This window comes from Gossypium raimondii, chromosome 10 (genome assembly GCF_025698545.1).
Source record: "Gossypium raimondii isolate GPD5lz chromosome 10, ASM2569854v1, whole genome shotgun sequence".
Lineage (NCBI taxonomy): Eukaryota > Viridiplantae > Streptophyta > Magnoliopsida > Malvales > Malvaceae > Gossypium > Gossypium raimondii.
Genome location: NC_068574.1, coordinates 54,539,858 through 54,558,647, shown reverse-complemented (window position 1 = coordinate 54,558,647; position 18,790 = coordinate 54,539,858). Strand labels below are relative to the sequence as shown.

At 30.5% G+C, this 18,790-nt stretch overlaps 1 long non-coding RNA gene across 1 annotated transcript; it reads right to left on the bottom strand.

Annotated features, from left to right (window-relative positions):
* Positions 1-12,961: 12,961 nt before the first annotated feature.
* On the bottom strand, positions 12,962-13,881 carry LOC105774978 (uncharacterized). Its single transcript, XR_001127627.2, has 2 exons — positions 13,462-13,881; positions 12,962-13,207 (listed from the first exon to the last, which is right to left on the bottom strand). It is a non-coding gene; the product is annotated as an uncharacterized LOC105774978 (long non-coding RNA).
* Between the last annotated feature and the right edge of the window lie 4,909 nt (positions 13,882-18,790).

Sequence of the window (18,790 nt, the reverse complement as noted above, 5' to 3'; positions counted from 1 at the left end):
CGCTCGTGTGTGATAGCTCCAGTTTCCATACACTCGTGCCATTTACCCACACACTCGTGTGCAACCCCTCACACGCCTGTGTGAAAACCACAGCACCTATTTTTGCAAAAACTCGTTTAAAATCCTAATTTTGCATATTTTAGTGACCAATTAAACCTGATTTAACTACGATTAATTAACATATATATATATACATACACCTTCAATTGAATTTACAGACATCAATTAAGCCTTAATTAAAATGAATTAGGCAATCAATTTCATGCATAACAAACACTGAATAAATCAAACAAGTGGCGTACCTTAATCGCTAGTAAACCACTCTGTGGAAGCTTCATTTAAACAATCGTTGTAAAACCCAAATTTTGCCCAGACCCATTAAAGCCAAATTAAACTAATAAACCAAATCAAAAAATAAAAGTCCAATGAAATAATAGTCCATTTACAAATTTTAGCCGCCTTAAATTATAAAATACCAAGCCTGAAATACATGACCCAAATCGTTTTAACCTAAAGTTCCTTAACCCAAAACCCCAGCCCAATTACATTGAAGCCCAAAGCAGTTTTCAGAAATCCCTAGGGTTTCTAGAGAAACTTCACCGCATGACCAAGCCCCTCCGCACGCGTTTAGTCTCCACGCCGCTTCCTCAAGCCTCAGCACAGACAACAAAGATGGCAACAAACAGTATAGGCAGAAAATAAAAAAAAATCAGTGAGCAAATGATGCATTTTAAATTAGATTTTTCTTACCTTTTTTCTATTTCATTATCTGCTATAAAAAGCAGACTTGAATATGTAAAAGGGGAGGGGATTTTTGGAAATATAAGAGAAAGAATCGAATAGCAGTTTTTGCTAAAGGTGACTATCTGATTTTTATTTTTATTGTTCATTTAAGCATATAAAAAATATATAAAAAAAAGAGGAAAGGGAAAAGAGTTTACCATATAAGCGTCGTCGAAATACCTCTTCATTTCGTCTAAATCAGAACTAAAAGGGTTCGAATGACGGAAGAATGGATGAAGGTTGCGGTTGTGATTTCAAAAAAATGGCAGAGAGCAACTAATTTAGGGTTTTATATAGAGTGTGAAAAACGACGCCGTTTGAGGCCTTTCTCAGTGGCCTCAAAATGACGCCACGTTGGCTGTCAACCCGCGTATAGACCCAACCCAGGAAGGATCCGCGGATTTTGTGAAAGTGGAATATTTATGCGCGTGGTCCTCCTGTTTTCTCATTTTGCTTCATTTTAATCCTTTTCATTTTTTTAATTCTGTCACATAACTTTACATTACTTTCAATTTCATCCTTCTATCAATTGAGGAAACATATGCCCGAAACGGTACCATTTTCGATGATCTGACTTGGTTGCCAAGTTTTGTGCGCTTAATTTCCGCATTAGTTCTTTTAATTTCAAATAGATTTCAAATCAGTCTTTCTATTATTTTATTTTTAAATTAGTTGTTTTTTTAAATTATCTTTATTATTATTTTAATATATATTTAATTTTTATATTATTATTGATATTATTATTATTCCTATTATTTTTATATTTTTATACTTTTGTTTATTTATTATTTTATTATGTTTCATGATTTTAAGTCTTATATTATTATTGTATATTAACGTTTTATTTACGTATTTTTTATTTGTATTATAAATTCATTGTATTATCATTTTGGACTTATTATTATACACTTGTTTTAAAATTATGTATTATTACTAAAATTTTGTTTTATTATGATATGTTGATATTTAATTTCATTACGCATTCTTATTATATAATATTATTTGTATTATAACTTATCATGTGTAATATACCATTAATTTTAAATTATATACTTTCATAACTATTTCTATACATAGATGCTTTTCTTCTTCTAAATATTTTAATATATTTGGTTTATTTCAATTTTATGTATATTATTATATATTATCATTTACAATATGTTTCCATTCCTATGAATTATTTATTCTAAATTAATATACGTATATTATTTAATTTTCTTCTTGTATACTATTTGCTTCAAAATTCATTTAAATATTATTATTTTGTAGTGTTTATTTTTTTACTCTATTTTGAACACATTTCATACTTATATACATATTGTTTATTTTAAAACTTTTATAGATATAATTTATTGATTGTGATTTTCCTTGTTGTTATTGATTTTTGGTGTATCCTTTAAATTTGATTAGTAATTCATTTAATTTTAATCTTGATTTGGTATTTGCTTAATGTGTGATTGAAATTATAGTTGTTAGGTTTATTTGTATTTATCTATTGACCATTTGTTATTCGTTAGAGTATGATATTTACAAATTATCCTTTACGTTGTACGTTGTCATTCATTCGCATTACATTTGGTTGCATTTGATTAAAATATTAGAATTGTTTACCCATAAATTTTCAAAATACTTGGTATCCAAGATTCTTGAGAAGATTCGGCCCTAACTCACTGAGCTTTATTTTTCCTGATTGGATCGAGGTAACTGGGTATCTCTTTTTCGATTAAAACATAAAAATTCCAAATCAAAACTTATCTCGAGGATTCAAAAAGTTGTGTCCTAACTCATTGGATATGACATTTTGTTGTCTTGAGACGAGGTTTTTTAAATAAAGGCAAACTCACGTGTTGTCATCGAAACTTCAAAGAATCATACCCTAACTTACGGGGTTTCGATTTCCTCATTGAAGCAAGATGACCAAGTTTTTAGTTTTTTCAAAATAATAAATTTCAATAAAGGTTTTTTTTTTAAAAAGGGAGAATTGTTTTGTTTTAATTTTTTTTTCGACTTAAGACATTAAATAATCAATTAGGTACCAATTTTGGACGTTACGAGGGTGCTAATCCTTCCTCGTACGTAACTGACTCCCGAACTCATTTTTTTGAAACCCGTAGACCAAAATCATTTTCAAGGTGATCCGATCACACCTCAATAAAAGATCGGTGGCGACTCCCAATTTTCATTTTTTTAAGTCGATACGAATTTTTGTTTTCAAAAAGTGGTTTCGACAATCGTTAGTATAAATTTCATGCTTCACACATCGTGTTATCAATCATCGTGTTATCAAGCAATAATACACCGTAAATCAATCAATAATTAAACCCAAACATGCCTCAAAATTATTATAAAACGATCCAAAATAAATGTTTAATGTCTAATGTCCAATTACAACCAAAATCGAACTAATTCCCGGGAGTTCCACAATGCCCGACTACAGTCTCTAAAATGTGCAATAAAGTCTCTACCAAGCCAAGATCTCTTGGAATTGTTTTGCTCGGCTCATCAGCTCCTCAATTCTAACGATTATCTGCTCGAATGTGAGGGTGTGAGCTTTAAAAAGCTCAGTGAATATTAATAAGAACGACAAGTAAATTAACATCAAATTCATACTTAATTCACAGCCAACCAGTTACCAATTATCAGCCAAAATAATAAAACATGTCAATTAAATTTCCATAAGCATTTTGAATACCAAAAATCATCTATTCATGGCTTTCAATCATCAATTGAGATAGCAACAATTACACATGAATACATTGGCACACACTTCTCATGGTTTAATTAGGTGATTATACATCGGATAAATGGATCTCCGAACTCCCACAAATATCAAATACAGTCCACCGAGTTGAGTGGGCCGAAGCAGCCGCTCCCTTATAACGCCTCAAATAACCCATTGAGTGGAGACTCATGCTCAACACTCTTTTATCTACTCCAACAAATCAGTCCATCTAAAGCCATATGCTCACAATGTCACAAATAAAGGTAAGTTCCCACAAATACTATGGCATGCCAACTATATCCAATGGATTCATCATGCCTGTTATCGATATATTCAGTCAAACATAGCATATAAATCAGTCATTATTTTGCTCTATTTAATGTGACAAAATGATTATGTATAACTTGTAACATAGCCATTTAGCATCCAATTAAATCAAGCAATTCATTCATCAATTTCCCATATTCAATTGCCAATTATAACACTAACATATCATGATAAAAAATTTCAATACACATGCTTAAAATCATCCTTAAAATTAATCTAATTAAATAGCACAACACCACCCAAAAACTCACTTACCATTTTTTTAATACAAATTCAATTTTTGCACATTTAATACCAATCTTGCAAAATCAACCATTTATCCATAATTAATTAATTTTAATCATTAATTAAGGTACTAATTAAACATAATTAAGGGTCAATGTATCAAATTGCCCTTAGAAACACTCACCACACAATTTTATTCTATCACAACAAGTGATCAACTAGGCAATTTCGAGCTTCAATTTTGGTTATCTCGGACCTCTTCAAGATCCAGAGCTTCAACAGAGGTAAAGTAGACATTACCACCTTTCCAAAGCTATATTAAACACAATTTTTAATTAACTATGCTAATCAAAATTCACTCTCAAATATGCCTTACCGGATTTGTAACATCAAGTTGAAAACTCGATCCTCACAAAATCAACCTCTCCAGCCCTCCTAATCACTTCCAAACATCAATACTAGACCAAATACATATAAAAAAGTATCAATTTCACAATTAAATCAATTTCACAAAAATCCAGAAAATTAATTCAAGAATATGATGAAATTCGAATTTCTTCAAATTACCTCACAAATCATGTTTAATCTTTACAAATAAAACCAAAAACCTTTTAATAGATCTATTTTGAGTTGGAACATCCATTGATTTGTAGATTTCCTCTCAAAATTTAAGATCCACCATTAAAGCAGCTTAAGCTTTTGAAGAAGATGACAATGATTAATAATTATTTAATTGACTCTCAAATTATGTAAAATGTTTCTATTCTTCATAAAAACAAGTTTAGGATTGAAGATTACATTTGATTCGCTCTAAATTCTTTGATTGAAAATCTTGATTCAAGAATCTAGAGAAATTTCAAAATATTTTTGGCTACTTTTGAGAATAATTTCGGGTGAATTAAGAGAGTATTTTGAGAAGGAAAATGGTTGGATCTATTCTGTGATGATAGATCATTAAAACCATGTAAAGAAAATGAAATTTATAGCTCTCTAATATGACGTAAATTGTGTGAAAAGTAGACTAGATGCATTGTTTTTAAAACTGAAACACCCTACCAAAATTTAAAAATTGGGGAATTTGCCTAATGGCCACTCCCACGTTTCTCTTGTTTTACCATTTAATCATTTCCCTCCAAAATTTCGAATTTTAAGGTTTTTTTGCTAAATAAATACTCTAAAATTTCCCTTGCTTTACAATTAAACCCAATTTAATTAATAATTAAATATTGCTCAAATTAACCCCTAATAAAAATAATTTTAAAAATCTTTTTCCACCCAAATTATTTATTTTCACTTATAATTATTTAATTATTATAAAATTAATTTTCCAAAAATATTTTTATTTTTTCGGATTATTTTTAATCGATTTAGATGAAATTAACCTCCTAAAATAAATTAAAAATTACTAGAAACCCTATAAATTCCTAGTTTCACACTCGGAACCCGAAAAATATACTCGAAACTATTAGACCCAGTTTAGGGATATTACAGGTCGAGTAAATGAACTACCACCTACTTCCTCTGTTCGTACTTCCCACCCCATGCAATGCAACATGACATGTTATAACAGTTGAGTACGATAACATTAACATGCTTATATCAAGTATATACAGTAGCAATTATTATGCTTATAACATATCATAACAATAGCTACAAACTTGCTTATCATATGTTCAATTTAAAGGTAACAATGACATGTTTCTCATGCAATCAGTATCATCATGATTTTGCATAACAATATCAGTACATCAGAAATATAGTGATAAGTGGATATGTAACAATCACATATCATGCATTCACAATAATGACACAATCAATTATATCATAGGTTCTAGCATTATTCGTATTACCAGGGGTTTAATTGAATTAAATAAAATACTAAAAATAGTTTAGGAACAATTAAGGACTAAACTAAACATATCATAAAATTCTGGGCAAAACTATAAAATCTGAAAAATAGGGGCACATGGCCTTGTGAGATGCCTTGTGAGATGCCTCAGGCTGTCTGAAAAACAGGGGCACACTAGGGTTTCCAACGCACATGGCCATGTGGCAGATCGTGTGGTCCACATGCCCATGTGGCCCTATACTAGGCACAATTTTGTCCTGATTCATTTGTACAAGAATACACACCTGACTTCTATGGTATCGAGCGACGGTCCTCACGTCCAAAATTGATCCAAGATAGCTACAATGAGTCTTTCAGACGTCATTTATGTGAGAATTAGAGATTATTTTCAAGATGCTCAAGATTTTTAGGAAAACTCGTAAAAGATTCGAAATCGATTTTGGAAAATTAACAAGAACAATTTTATTCCAAAAAGATTTGATGATCAACGAAGAAACAAATCCAAATGAGGATTGATCTTGACTCGGGTTTCCAAGAGATCAATTTCCAACAAAAGGATGTAAAAATTTTATGAAAAGAAAAGAAAAGAATAAAAGAAGATGATTGATTTTAAAAGGAAAAAAAAAAGAGGATTTTAATTTAGGTTTGAAAAGGAATTAGAATTAGGCTCCGTTTGTTTCAGCATAAAAGTTTTTACAGAAAATATTTTCATCCTTTTCTGATTTTTTTTCATGTAAAATAGGATTATCAATGTAAAAGGTTTTCCAGTCAATGTAAAATTACCCCTTTATTCCCATAAAATGTCTTACCAAATATTTATTCGTAAGACATTTTCCAAACTGATAAGACTCTATTCATTGTAACACATCAATACTCAACCCGAAAATCAGGTCAAAGCATTGAGATGTTACATTCTTTACTAAATTCTTCACTTATCAAACATTTTCGTATAAACTTTCATAAATTTTCAATTTAGTCTCTTTTTGTCATAAAAGTTCAATATTCACTAATTAATCATATTAAATCAAATTTCTTTCTTGTTACACTTTAATCAAATTTTATCTCAATACCTTGTTTCACATATCAAATTTCTATATATTTCACTTCTATTATTTTATCCACATATTTTCTCAAGTTTAACAATTTAGTCCTTGTCATCATAAAATTCCAAAATTTTCCACAATTTCACTTTTACAATACTTTATGCATATTTCATCATCTCATAACACATTCATTAAATTTATATCATAATTTCCTTATTCACATATTAAATTATTTCACACTTAAACTTTTGTACATTTTTAATTTAGCCCTTATTGCCATGTAATTTATTTTTCACCATATAAGCACTTTAATCAAATAATTCATTATAATATCTTATTTCACATAACAAATTTTCATGCATATCACTTCTCATGTTTCAATTATAAATTTTATAGAATTTTCAATTTAATCCTTAACATCTTGAAGATTCATTATTTACTATAATTTCACCTTAACATCACTTTGTAATCAATTCACTACCTATCATAAATCTCAAATGTATGTTTGTTTCATTGAGAATAACTTTTATAAAATATTTTAGGAAATCTTTCAAACAACAAATTTTTTTACACAAATTCATCCAAACACCATAAAATATTAGCTTTTCTAGAGAAGTAAGTTATTTTCTAGAAATCATTTTTCGAAAGCCATTTTCAGTGAAACAAACGGAGCCTCAATGTATAGTTAGGAAAATTTATTGAATAGCTAGGGTTTCAAAATTGGAGAGGCTGATTAGGAAATTACCCTACTTACTGTCCAAAAAGAGGAAATGGGAAGGAGAGTGACATGACTTGAACCTTACGACAAGAGGAAATGAAAGGCCTTACCACTTGGGCTACTGCTCTTTCTTAGCTTATTTCCACCACATTTACTATTTATTATAGTGTGGTTTTTATCCTAGGTTGCTGAAATTAAAAAGAAAAGAAATGAGAGAGATGGGGTTTGAATCTCGGATCTCTAGGGAGTATACTAAAAACTTAACAATGAAGACCAAGTTATTTATTGGTTATTCATTTCATTTAACCCCCTATATTTTGGGGAGTTATAACATCAAAGTCAAAGTACAAAGACTTTAAGTTCCTGGTTGTTAATGTAAAAATTCAAGAGCACACTGCTCATATGGGTGTAGTGCCATTCCGGGATATTCAGTTTTAGTGGGAGTTTGTAATTTTAAATGCTTTTCTATTATAGACAAATTTTTGGTTATTTCGACTTAAGGTTATTTTTCGTAGAAATAAAGTTTATTTGGTTTATTCACAATCTGATTTTGGTAAGGTTTGATCTCACTTAAGTTTAAGGAGGACCAGCCGGAAATAGGCATGTTTGGTTCACATTGCATGTAATTTCCATGCTACACATCCATACTTGATATATGTCATTTAGTTATGTTATTATATGTGATCAATGATGGATCTAGTTATGATATATGTAACGAAAGTCGTCTTGGTTCTATGTTAACATAAGTAATGGACGAGATTATTCGAATACCTTTCGGATATGATAGGAAAGTTTTGAGCTCATTAGATTATATAATGATATGTAATTATAGAGTAATTAATATATTTATGGTCCGAGTGGGAGATTATTGGAAAATATGGACATCACTTATATAATAATATTAATTACATGTTATTATTTACTATCATAAAAGATTAGTCCACATTAAAAGTGTGATAATTTGGTTAAGGTTTACTGAACTTTAGTTATTAAATAAAGTATGCGTCAAATATGTGTAGATACTATAGTAACTAATTTCTGATTGATGAGGGCTGATTAGAAATTAGGGTTAATGTGCAAAAGTTATATATATGTAATGACTCGAAAGTTAGTAGTGTCAGAAATATGGTTTCAGAACCCCAATTCCGTAAAATGGTATCGTAAATATTTTTATTAAATATTTATGGAGTTATATTAGAAGCAAATTGAATTTCGGTTAGATAATTTCGTTGAATTAATGCTTAATTTGAGTATAGAGACTAAATCGCATAATTGGTAAAAGTGTAATTTACTAAGGAATTATAATTGTAACTTAAATAAAGGGTTAAATAGTAAATATACTAAAATTTTAATGTATGGTTGGTTAATGAAAATGGTATGTTTGTTATAATATTTAAATTAGTTAAATTAAATTATAAAATAAAAAGTACAATAAAATAAAGAATTGATAATATGTTGGTGGATGGTAAGAGAAACTATTTTTCTCTTTTCATCTTCATCAATTTGAAACAAGAAGAAAGGGGAGAAGCACACACAACCTTAGGGCTTATTTTTAAAGCTTAAATTAGTTAGTACAATTTAATCATTTTCTAGTAATTTAAATATTTTTAGAATTCCAATATTCTAAGTTAGCTGACCCATGTTCTATTTTTCTGATGATGCATTGGGTGCCAAACTGGTGTGTTGGTTGGATTCGTGTATCTATTCGAATTTGAATCATGTTAATAGGGATATAAAGAACAAAATGAATTATATGATTTTAATATGACAAAAGTAATAAGAAATGAAATTGGAAATGAAAATGAAAATGGAAAATGAAATGTGAATTGTGGATTGAATTGGGAACATTAATATGTAATGTTCCATGAAAACATGAAATTGGATTTTGAGGTAAAATGAATCTTATAAGAATTGTATGATTATTAACTTGAAAATGTGATAGACATTAGTTGATATAAGAGAAATGAGATGGTTTGAGTACATGATTAAGTGAAATAACATATTTGATTAATAAATTGCATGTTATTTTCATTCTAATTTAATGTTCCTTTATGTTTCATATTATACATATTGTTCGAATTATAAAAGTACCGCTAAGTTATGTACCTAGGAAGTCGATTCAACATCCAGCGACAATCCTGAACTCAAGTATTGGTGATGTTCTTATTTTGGTTTTGACATGTACCTAGGAAGTCTTTTGGTTATAAAGTTCATTTTGTATTTTGATGGTCTTGCTCATTATGTTTATAAGTGTATATATATATGGCATAATGCAAGAAAAGCCCTCAACCTTTGGGGGCTTTTGGATATATGCCTCTAACCTTTTTTTTCTGATTTTGGCCCTCAACATAAAGGATTTTTCAAACATCAACCTAGTTGAAACGATAACTATTAGCTAACCATTAGTCAACAGCCGGTCAAAAAAATTAGTCTATGTGACGTTCCAGTTGACTGATGACGTGGTAGACATTTAAATAATAACGTTGACGTGGCAAAAACAAATTAAACAAAAAAAAACCCTAAATCCCCCAAATCATCTCAAACCCCTAAATTCGAAACTTTTTCCCCAAATTCTAAAATCCCCAACTCATTAAATTCCTCGAATCATGAAATCCCCAAATCCATAACATCCAAAATCTTCATTAAATCCCTAAAATCTTGAAATCCCTAAATCATTAGCATTCTAAAATATTCTTGAAATCCCTAAAACTTTTTACAAATAAAATCATTAAATCCCTAAAACTTTTAAGAATAAAAAAGCTTCAACAATCGTGAGCAATTTTCGTAACCCAAAATCGAAAGGTAGGTGTTTTCTTGTTGGGAAAATAAATTCCATTTTTTGGTTTGGTTTGTTGGTTATTTGTGATTTATTATTGCAATTTCAGTGCCACAATGTAGGGTTTGTTTTGTCGATTTGTGATGCGATAGTGGTCCCAATGTTTTTTATTTCTGTTACCTAATCAAAAAGATGTTAAAATTGTAGACGTTTGGGTCAAGTTTATGATGACACTTCCACCATAACTATGTTAGACTTTTGGGTCAAGTTTAAGGAGATTGACCTATATGTTGAACATGAGGTTGATAACCTTATAATTATAGACAAAATGTTTCTGTTGACTGTTGCGGAAGGTGATGTTGAAGGGATAGAAGTTGATGGGGAGGGTGATGATGAAGGGGTAGAATATGATGGTGAAGGTGATCTGGAAAGGGTAGAATCTGTTGGGACGATGATGTAGGAGGTGTACAAGCTGATGGGAGAGTGTTTGCTACTGGTATTGAGGTAGATGAGTATGGTGGTGTGGAAAGTGGTGGACAGATTAGTTTAGGGTCTACTGTTGGAGAGGATAATGATAGTGAAGTTGCTGTTGATGAATATTCTAGTGATTTTGCAACATCAGATGGAGTGGATAATGTTGCTAATGAATATGTTGGTGATTTTGCAACATCAGATGGAGTAGATAAAGGTCGCAGGCATCGTATAATCAGTATCAATACATCCCTCCACCACACCAGCATAACTCAGTAATCCGCAACAAATGATGGATTCTGATATAATCAATAATATCTCCGTACCATCACATATATCTCGTATAGCGCGCAAATACCCTATTGGAATGCCAATCGTATCCTAATTGCTTACTATGTTCAAACAGGCATTTTACGGATTTCATAACATTGTAACTCACGTCAAAAATTATTCCAATACACATGTTGTAATTCAATTATTTTCTTTTCAAAACATATAAATTATATATATATATTTATTCATTATTTTTCAATTAAGTATTAGTCGCCTTACAAACAACCGTAATCAATTAATATCGTCAATTCAATATTAATAATTCAACTACAAGTTAATTAATTAATTCTTAACAGAACTTAACATGAGCATATAAACATATATCTATTCTATGAACTTACCTTAGATACGCTATTGGTTGACTTATAGGGACTAATCCATAATTTTCCCTTTTCATTTGTTATCCTCCGATTCAATTCTTGATATATGGATGAGAAGAAGCTTGGGCTATGACTTCTCCAATTTCTATTCCGTTTAGACGAGGGAAGGTTGAAGAAAACACGAAAAATGGTTTTTAACATATTTTATTAATTTTAATAATTAATTAATCTTATTTTATTTAATTAATAAAATAAATAAATCACTTCAATCATAATTAACATGGTTGGTGGATGCTAGTTGTCATCCACCACCGTTTGTCAAATAAGGGAGGGTCTAATTCCTCATCTAGTCCTTCGGTTAATTAAAAATTCGATTAAACTTTTACCACTTTTATGATTTAGTCTTTTTTCATTAATTAACATTCCAAACATAAAAATTAACTGACCAAACTTCAATACACTTATGCCAAAACTCCATAAATATTTAATAAAAATATTAACGAGCTCGGTCTATGAAAATGAGGTCTCGATATCTCATTTTTGAAAATCACTGACTTTCGATATGTACCACTTGTACCTAGACTAATTGACTAATTTAATAAAATCAATTAAATCATGTTTTACTATAACATTATTTTTTAAGTCATAAATATTAGATAAATAATATCTATTGACTTACTCTTCGAAATTGTGGTCCCGAAACCACTATTTTTGACACCACTAAAAAACGGGTTATTACATATCCTATCTACAATTAAGAGTCCTAAGAGATTTAAACGCTATATAAACTTATCCCTTTAGGATTTACTCTATTTACCTTGGTAATTCTAATTTTACTGGAATGTTTCACTGGTTTACTAAAACTTCAAGTAGATGGTTTCTTCATGAATTCCACGTTCTGTATACATTGGTCATAAGTTTTAATCCACGGCCCGTGACATATGGACATGGTTAGCCTTTTGATAATTGTACTTGCAAATGGATTACTTGATAAACAGGTAAAAAAAATTTGGAAAACAAATTCCTTCATATTTTTTTGGTTTTCACTCATAATTTTTGTTATTCCTTCATAATTTTGGGTACGCCTTCATAGTTATAGGTAATCCCTTATAATTTTTAGTATTCTCTCATAAAATTTTTCATGCCATTAAAATTTCTGGTATGCTTCAAAATAAAGTTTTGACTTGAGAAATCAATTTTGATATAAAAGAAATATTTTTGCATACTAATGAGATTTAAAATTAAAATAAATAAATAAAGTAAATTTTATAAGACGAACCAAAATTTGGTTGTTTTTATACTTTTGGTACTCATCTCATATTTCTTTTATATTCCCTCATATTTTTAGTACTCCAAAATTTATAAGAGAATACCAAAAGAAATGAAGAAGTACATATAAAACAAAAATATATATTAAGAAGTGTAGAAGCCCAAATTCGCTGGCCCAGTAAAAATAAAAACAATGGCCCAAAACAAAAATTAAAAACCTAGCCCAACTAAACCCAAAACCAACAGCAAAAAGATAGCAGAAAAAGAAAAGAGAACCCTAGGTGCGCCGCACCTAGGGCCGCCCTTAGGCCTGCCATTGCCACCGCCGCTACTCGCCAATCGCCGGCTTCGCGTGTCCACGCGTCTGACACCTGCAAAACGAAGCCACACGCAACAGTACAAGGATCCAAAGCACAAAACGACAAAAATAGAAGTTTAGGGGTTGTAAAAATTTGCTATATAGGCTGAACAAAAGCATTGTAATGTTTTCTCCTGGCAATTTCACAAACTTTAGAAATAAAAAGAAAACTAAGTTTTTTTCTTCTCCAGACCTGTTATTTTATTGTGTTTTACTCTATTATATATATATTTTTTAATGAAAACAAAGTAAAGAAAGGGGGCTCACCGGAGATACCTCGCGACCGCGCCGTCGGTGTGTGGTTCTCCGTCGTTGGCCCGGATCTGAAAGGGGGGAGCTATGAGCCTCAGTCTCGGCGCTCATAGGGGTTCAAGGACCCGGCTTTTCAAATCGCCCGAAGGCTAGGCTCTAAAAGCCCCTTCGTCGCTTCGTCGGCCGCCGGTATAGTGGCGGTGCGATGGACGGATAAACGGCGGTGTGAAACCCAACCGTCGGAAGGCATGGGGAGGCTTTGAGAGGGTTCTGCAGATTTTTTCTAATGGGGGGGGAATAAATGAACAAAAAAAAAATAAAAAGAGGGCTTAATTGGAGAGCTGAAACGGCAGTGTTTTGGAACCCACCCCAGACGCAAAACAACGTCATTTGGGGGGGGAATCTGCATGTTTGGTTCATTGGGGTTCGATACGCCCATTTTTTACTTTCTTTCCTTTTTACTTTATCCGCATAATTTGTTTCTTATTTCGTTCTGACCCCTGTCAAAACGCACAGCATAAGGGACTTCGGGCATTTATTCTTTCGCCCCTTGATACTTTCAGCATGTGACGAATCAGTCCCTTGCTCCATCTTTTAATTTTTGATTATCGCCTTTAATTTCATTCTGATTTCAATCACGCCCACTATTCCTAGGCTATTTATTTTTGAACTTCCCTATATTATTTATTTCCGAAACTGTTTTATTTTTACTTGTTCAAGTTTCTATACATTTAAAAAATATATACATATACTATCTCTTCTCATTTCCGGTTTTATTAGTATTTTCAAATTCCTTTACTTATTTATTTTAAACTTTTATAGGATATTGTAAAAAAGGTTTCTTAGCTGTTTATCTTAGGTGCTATATATATATATTATTATCTTATCTTATGTTAAAATGTATTGTATATGTTAATTACTTTAAAACTGTTTTGTACTTTTTTACTTTCCTATTTATTTTAACTTATTTATTATCCATTTCAAGATTTTTATATATTCCTTATTTTATACTTTCATATGTACATATATGTTATTATTTATTTTAAAATTTCTCATATATAATATTTTTAAATTGTTTTGCATATAGTTGTTTTTTACTTTTTTATATTATTTATTCAAGACTCATTTATTATTATTTTAAATTTTCTCTACATTTTATTTATTTTAATTTGCTCTATACCACTCATTTTTGAAACTGTTATATGTTATTTAATTTATCCATCTTTGATTATTAATCCTAGTATTCAAATAATGTATGTTGAGTGAGTATTGTCATTGTGTGTGCCATAATTAGTTTACTCGTATTTTCATATTATTGTTATACATTTGTGTAATTATTCATGTATCATTATTCCATGTTTATTATTATATTGTTATTTCACATCATCATATTGCAAATTAAACTCCACATAGTCATCCAACTTAGATTACTTATTTTATTCCAAACAAAATAAATGCTTACCTTCAAATAGATTACCCACTATTATTCGGAATGGAATTTTGCTAAATAAGGTAATATTTCGAGTTTGGAAAATCGAGAAAACGTGCCCTAACGTGCTGGTTTCCATTTTTCGTTCGACTAAATAGCCAAATATCCTTTTAAAACTTCAAAGTATAGTTTCATTAGACTATAAGGTGATCTTGGTTTCGATGGTTTAGAGTATCGTGTCCTAACGTGCTGGATGTGATATTCCTTCGGAACAAGAGAATCTTATATTTCAATTCACGTTATCAGAGTTTCTTTTAAGGATCGTATTTTTAAAACTCTTCAAATTTTCGATTTTCGACACTAGGACACTAAGTAATCAATTAGGTACCAATTTTGGGCGTATCGAGGGTGCTAATCCTTCCTCGTGCGTAACCGACTCTCGAACCCATCTTTCTGAATTTCGTAGACCAAAATCGTTGTTTTAATAAAAATTAAATCGTTTATTAAAAACAACCACTCTTCGAGGTGACCCGATCACACCTCATCGAAAAAATATTGGTGGCGACTCCCGTTTTCGTTTTCAAAATCCAAATAAACCCGTTTTAACAAAAAATTGGTGTCAACAAGAAGTACTAAAAAATATAACAGAATATGTTTTGTGGCTGTCAACTTTGATATCTAAACTTTTCTTTTTCTACCCACTTCATCATTTTATTATATGTTTTTGTCCAAAACTTAACTGACCTTTGAATTCATAAAAAAATTAATTGAATTTCCTTTTTATTAAAATAAAAAATATTTTTTGACGGAAAAAAACATATTATTAAAAAGTCCTACCCTAAACCCATCTCTTTCCTTGCCGACACCTAAATTATTGTTAGACGACAACAGAATTTTTCCTTGATAAACACATCACAAACTATTGGACAGACTGGTGTGATAGTCGTTGAGCGTAAACACATAATTATTCTTTTCCTTCTCTTTCCATCAACTCGATTAGATCCTCCAAATCCAATAACCTATCCCCATTCCACTTTAATGCTAAGTTGGATTTACAGAAATGTGTATTTTGAGTGGATTGGATCGCACCTGCTAATTAAAAAATAAATTAAATTCTTCGGCTCATTTTCATCTTTAAACGCATTGATCATTAAAAGTACTTGATAAACCAATCAATGACGTAACAACTTTTGATTTAATCATATATTTTTCATAAAATTTTTAAAGAATCATAAAAATCATAAAAATTATTAAATTATTAAATATTAAAATTGATATAAAGTTATACAAATTATAAAAATATAAATCATGTAAAATTTTCTAATAAATTATAAAAATATAAAAACTAGAAAGAACTAGAAATTTAAAAAAACATTTTACCTCTAAAAATATAATGAATACATGACATCAAACCAATCATTGGGTACTGGAATAGCTGTCAGATTATTAGGATCACTTTCATGTTGAATAAGATGTTCTCAATATTCCACAAATAAAACCAAAATTGCACAACCTTCTTCTTTTTTATTTATAAATTTTTATTTTTAAAATTTTTATCTACAATATTTTAAGTACGATAGTGTAGTTAGGACCTTGAAAAGTTTAAAATTATTTGTTAAGTATTATATGATATAAAGTATCTTATGTTAAGTTAGATACTATTAAATCAAAATTTCATTATCCAACTATTAGCACATGTCAACATCAAATATTCTGATCAATGTTTTCAAGATTAGATCGATGGTCAAATCGATCAAACCACCAATTCGTTGGTTCAATCGGTCCATCTAGTTGAATTAAATATATCATTAAAAATAAAAGAATAAAAAAATATTAGAAATAAAAAAATCGGTTCAATCACCCGGCTCACAAGTCAACTAGTCTAATGATTTTCTTCGAATCGGTACTCTTCTCGATTCAGATCTGACTAGCTAATCTAATTCAGTTCAAACAACATTGATTCTAACGATTATTCACATTATCTAACAGTTGATCTAATATTACATGTTCATTTTCATTTTAGGGGTTTAATTTCCAAAGAATCAATAAATGAATTTTTATAATATTATATATGTTTAATTTTATTAAATATATATTTTTATCATTTATGTCAACTTATTAGATTTTTATAAATTTTTATAATTGAAAACTCTTCAAGAGTTATATTTCAGGCCTTTAAACTTAATTAATTGTTTAAAATTAAGTGCATATGTTTGCATTAGGTTATTATTAGAACTTTGCATAATAAAGCTTGGATTATGCAATAAATATCGTTATATGTTACTTTTATTGTTGGGAAGAAAGGAATTGGTTATTGCTAACAGCAGGTGCAAGAAGGACAAAGAGAATAAAGAGAAGGAGAAAAATGAGGAAGAGAATGAAGGAAGTGAAATATTGCCATGGTAAAAGGTTAGACAGATTGCCAACATAAATGTCATGGCAATTCGAGGAAGATGCTGACACAACACTCAATCCACATCACTCTTAGCTAGCTGTATGTGTACCAGATAAATTCACCTAAAAAAAGGGAGTAGATTAGTGTGCTGAGAGGGGGGACCTACCCTATAAAAGAAGAAAGAGAAAAGAAAGAGCATGAGAAATTGGAGAGCAGTTTTCTCTCTAAAAAAATCTCATGAAAATTCCAGAGAAAAGGGAAGAGGGCAGTAGCTTAAGAAGATAGCAGAAACACAAGGAAGGGAACGAGCATTCAACCTTGGGTCTTACACAATTCAGTAGCGTCGGAGTGAAAGCTGGAGTGGTGAAAGCTTCCTATAGTTCTACTGTAACAACCCAAACCCAGCCTAGACGTTATGGCCGAATCTAAAGATGTTACAAAGGAAAGTTAAGAATCCGATCTTATAATATTGAAACCTCGTACAATTTATACTACAAGAGTCCACATTTTAAAAAAAGAAACATATTATTATACTCATTAATGAAACCATCAATTGTTTGCTCTTTCAAGTAAAACAATAATTTGCAGCGGAAGTTTAAAAGTCGTTACATTTTTGAAAACGGAGTTGGTTTTTGCAAAAACATTTGTTGGCATAAAACCGTTGCTTTCGTAAATTGTTTTGTTGAGCATCGCAAGAAACTTAAATCAAATCCAAAACCAACAACAAAACCAAAAAGTCCAGAGAGTCCCATATTTACAAAACTCTCAAAATAAACCAGAAATGTAAATAAACTTTCTAAATAAACAAAATTTACGAACTTGTGTCGGAGGCCCCATCGCTCCAACCAACCTAGGCCTGAAGTTTACTTGAACAAAACAAACAAACAGAAAGTGAGTTTTAAAAACCCAATGTGTAACTAAGCGGAAACATATAAATACTCAGATTTTTCGCATAACAGAACAGATACGAACATAAGTCCTTAAAAGAATCAGATTAACAACAGAATCATACAGATATGCAATGTCCTATCCTCATCCTCTACGCACCAACTCTGACCATCCCAACACACCACGTGGGGTATAAAACACCCATCCCACCCTATACACCACATAGTGTCCGTACGATACTTATCAGAATAATCGCAATTATGCTGCTAGAATAATGGCGAAATATCGCCTAACAGAATACGTCCTCCACATATACATATCCCACCTCAAACACAATACAGATATACATAATAAAAGATAATATGTAAGCTTATACATAACATACATAATACACGCATATGCGTAACAGAGTAGATCATACATATCTTGTCTCATTAATATCGTACAAACATTATTTAAGCCATTTTCAATCTAACATAATAATAGGTTTCATGCTTAAGGGTTTGTTTTGCCCATAACGACACTCCATAAGGCCCACAGTCGATTAGAATGACGCATGCAACCTTAGGGAAAAATTCTAAAATTTGGGCCTACACGCCCAAATTAGCCTTACCCGTGTGGCCCACATGGCC